The following is a 5,010-nucleotide window of genomic DNA, read 5'->3' on the forward strand; positions in this document are numbered from 1 at the left end:
AACCCTTACGGGACTTCACTCGTCCTTTAAGGAATACCTAGGGGTTTAAAAGGCTTATTGCATACGCTAAATGCAATTGTACATCTCAAGAAAGAAAGATTTATCTTTTGATTTCTGTTTTTCATTTTGTTTTTTGTGTCATATTGCTAAGGGACTAGCAATATGTAATTTGAGGGTGTGATAAGTACTAAAATATATGTATTTTAGGCCCTTAATTTATATTTGTTAATTCATTAGTTTTGTTAGTTTGTGCAATTTTATTTCCTTTTTGTATTTTCTTTATTTTATAGGTTTTTTAAAGAAAATGAAGCACTTCTGAAAAGTTCGATCATAAGAGACAAAATTAGGAAAAGCTAGAGGTTTTGGACCAAGCTCCTAACAATGGGATCGATCGCACTAGACTTGTGCTCGAGCGCACCAGCGCTCTAGCGTCCAAACCAAAGAGCGAGCACAGGCTTACACTCGCTCGTACAAGAAGAAGCATCAATTGCAACTGCGATCGAGCACAGAAGGCATACAATCGATCACAGGTGTGCGATCGAGCGCACATGGACTAGGATCGAGCGCACTCGGGCGCTGGAAAATATTCAAACATGCGGCAAGACTCCTTTTCCTTCCCAAAATAGGTTTTTATAGTCCTAATTGTACTATGACTAACCCTAGGAATTTTCTAGGTTTATTAGTGGCTCTAGGATTTCTTTAGGCCTATATATAGACCTCTTAGTCTCTAGGAAAAGGTATGGAGAAAAAGGCACAAGCACTAGAAAGAAATTGAAGGCTAGATCAAGAGGAGTTTGGGTTTTTCTTTTCTTCCATCTTTTATTTTGTTATGTAGTTTATATTTTAATTGGGGCTAGATTGAAACCCTAATCATGTCTTTTTAGGATTGCAATATTGGCGCATTTGCTACAATTATATTTTTGTGTATTTAACTTAATTATTTCCTGTTTAATTGAATTCCTCATATGAATGTGTGTGGTCAGCATATGCATGTGGTATGGATTAGTTATTTAAGTCAATTTAGATGATCAAGTCCTAAGCTTAATAGGGCAACAAAAGAATCTCCTCACGGGTTCTTGAGGGCAATTACCATAAGGAACCGGGAGTATACACCCATGCCCTAGGCCTTATGTGTTTGTCGATTTTCATTGAATTATGTTTTCTTAAAGAACAATTTAATATACACTCATGCTAAATCCTTTAAGAAAGAAAAGAATTAGAGTATACATTCATGTCTAATTCGTTGCTGATGGAAATCTATAGATTAAGGACTATACACCCATGCCCTTAGGTTGGTAAACATTAAATATACCGGTATGATTGGCGCATTGGCATATTATTATCTTAATTAGTCGGATTAGTGGTGGATATCAAAACCCTAATCCTTTTTTTGTCTTAGTTTATCTTTTATTTTATTTCTTTATTTTAATTCAATCGTGACAATTGAGTTTTATCTGTTAATTAAATAAGAAATTACTTATAAGCATAATTTACTGATTCTCGTGGGAATGATCTCGTATTTGCCTGCTATATTATCGTTCGATCTTGTGCACTTGCGAGTTAAAACGTACCAAGTATTTGCCTATTAATTTAGGTAGGTATTTGGCACAACACGCCTTACCCTCATCAAACACTGCCTCTTTTATTCTCCCCAACTGCACCCAAATGCTTGTAGTAAATTGGGGTCTCATCCACCCATATACGCTGATCGGCACACTAGAGTCCAACCCTTGCCAACCCATGCACAGCTTGATTGGCCAATCTTCGAACATGTCACACCATCCAACTCCTCTGGGTTCCAAGAAGCGTCCGTGTATCATCTATAATATGCCCAAAAGGTCTCGAACTATGTTCGGTGGCTTTCAATGTTTGAACCACCAGTATGGAATCTCCTTCAAGAATGATATCCTGAACATCTCTCTCTTTGCTAAATTCCACTGCTGCCAATGTTGCCATTGCTTCCCCCACTGTTGGCTCTTGGATATCATCAATCTGTTTGCACTTAGCAGCACAGACATGGCCACAATGGTCCCGGATGATAATCCTAACTCCCATACATTGGAGGTTTTTATCTATGGCTACATCCCAATTTACCTTAAGATGCCCAAAAGGAGGACGTTCCCACTTCACCGGCCCATTCACCAAGCTCTGGGCACTCCCATTCACCCTCTCTTCAGTAATTGTCTTGATACTCTATATGAGTACTTCCACCTCTTTGACAAGGCTATTCAGAGAGCTGAATGTACCCCCATGCACCACGACATTCCTACATGCCCATATCTTCTTAGCAAATAAGACTGCTTTTTGTAGGTCATGCTGCTTGCATCGATCCATCAGAGTAACCACTACCTCTAAGAACGATTTGAAAACTCCATGGCTCTTCTGTATGCTACAGTCACATGCACTCTAGACATCAACTGCAGCCGAGCATTCCCATAAACCATGTAACACAGTTTCAGCAACTCGGTTGCAGAAAATACAACTATCATCCTTAAGAATACCTCTCTTTCGAAGATTGAACTTAGTAGGTAAGATGTTCTGACATGCCCTCCATAAAAATACCTTCGCTGCATTTGGGATGTCTAGACCCCACAACTTTTTCCACAACAAAGTAAACCCCAATCTTGTAGATCCTTCCCCATATTTCCGTTCCTGCCTTTCCTTCTCTATGTGGTAGGCACTTCAAACTGTGAAGACACCTGTGGCAAACGTTCTCCAAATCAACTTATCGGGATGCCCATATTTACTAATGTGAATGTTGCATATAATCACAGCTTCTTCCTCTTGGAACACATTTTTGATCAGTGAGTTCTTCCATTCACCCGTACTCGGGTTGATGAGGTCACACACCTTGGCTGCCCATGGGAACTAAGTACATGGAGGGGATTGCACTTCATAAGTAGTTGGCCTAGGAATCCATTTATCTCTCCATATCGTGATCAATTTACCATTGCCCACTCGCCATAACACATCGTCTTGAAGAAGCTCACGGGCTGCATATAAGCTCTGGCATGTAAAAGATGGTCTAGTGCCAATTGTTGCCTCCAAAAAACCTGACGTGGGGAAATATTTTGCTTGAAAAATTCTCCCCAATAGATTTTCCGACTATTGCACCAATCTCCAGCATTGTTTATGTAAAAGTGCCTTATTATAAGAATGGAGGTCCCTAAAGCCCATTCCACCACTTGATTTTGCAAAGCTCATCTTTTCCCAACTCATCCAGTGTATTTTCTAATCATTCTCCTTGTGTCCCCACCAGAATTTCTACATAATAGAATTTATTTCCCAACACAACTCTTTTGGGAGTAAAAAGATGCTCATACAATAAGTTGGGATAGCCTAGATCACTGATTTCAACAGGATCTCCTTTCCCGCCTGAGATAAGAATTTATTTTTCCAGTCATCCACCTGTTTTCGAACCCTCTTAGTGATATGCTGAAACTCCCAAATCCGATACTTGCCCATTAGAGCAAGCAGCCCCAGATATTGATCATAGCGTTTAGCTACCAGAACACCTATCACTTGCAACATTTGATCACAAGAGCTTTGACTAGAATTTCAACTAAAGAAAACCGACGTCTTTTCTTTATTAAGCCTTTGCCCTGATGCCTTTTCATACATTTCAAGCAACCTAGACATAATCTGCCATTCAAACAAATTAGCCTTACAAAAAAGTAAACAATCATCAGTAAAAAATAGGTGAGTCAACCTTGGCCCCTTCGGAAAAGTGGGAACACCCCATAAGAGACCTATTCTCTCCACTTGCTGTAATTGTGAACTTAAAACTTCAGCACAAAGGAGGAAAAGATAAGGGGAAAGGGGGTCCCCTTGTCTTATTCCTCTGGATGGCCTGATTCGCCCTACCGGTTGCCCATTAACAATGATTGAGTATGTGATAGTGGTAATACAAGCCATAATTAAATCAACCCATCTAGGAGCGAAGCTAATACGTTCTATCACTGCTTTTAGAAAATCCCATTCCACACAGTCATAGGCCTTGCTCATATCAAGGTTGACGGCCATAAAACTCTCATTTCCCCACATCCAAGACTGTACGGTATGTAGGGTTTCATATGCAATCAATATATTATCATAAGTTTCCCGGGTATAAAAGCACTCTGATTGCTAGAGATGATCATGTGCAAATGGGTTTCAACCTATTTGCCAGAACTTTAAACAAAATTTTATAAAGTACATTACAAAGGCTAATAGGTCTATACTCAGACACCCTAGTAGGGATATTGACTTTAGGAATCAAAGCAATGTACATATGATTAATTTCTGCATCCAAAATTCCAGTCCTAAAAAAATTGAGAGCAGCCTTACATACCTCATTCCCCACTGCCTCCCAATTGTTTTGATAAAATGACACTAGAAATTCATCTGGGCCCAGGGACTTAAATGGTGCCATTTGTTGGAGAGCTGCAGTCACTTCTTCTTCAATGAACTCACTAAGTAATCAGTCGTTCATTTCCGAGGTAACTCGCCTGGGAAGAGTATTCAGGCATTCCTCAATACCACTCGGCCTAAAGGTCAGAAAAATCTTCTGGAAATACAAGATAAATGCCTACTCAACTCCTTCTGGGGATGAATGTAATAAACCCTCCTCGTCATGAATAGAATGAATTTCGTTTGTTCACTTACATTGGTTGATGCATGCATGAAAAAACTTAGAGTTCCTGTCCCCAGAGTTCAACCACACCACCTTTGCTCGCTGCCTAAGATGTGTATCATTATGTTCAATTAATTCATTTACTTCCCTTTAGAGTTGTCCCATTTTCGCTAAATCCAAACCACTCTCTTCCTGCTGTAGCTGTTGGAGTTCATGTGTTTTAAAGTCAATGAGCCTCTCAATAGGTGATTTATTAGCAACTGCCCATTTATCCAATTCCACCTTACTCTCCACCAATTTTTGCCGAATTGCTCTCCACATCATTGTTCCTGATGGCTTGACTTTCTGCACCTTGGTAATAATTTTCTGGCACTTCTTGTCCAGGTTCCATTCAGCTT

Source organism: Corylus avellana, chromosome ca5, assembly GCF_901000735.1.
Source record: "Corylus avellana chromosome ca5, CavTom2PMs-1.0".
Taxonomy (NCBI): domain Eukaryota; kingdom Viridiplantae; phylum Streptophyta; class Magnoliopsida; order Fagales; family Betulaceae; genus Corylus; species Corylus avellana.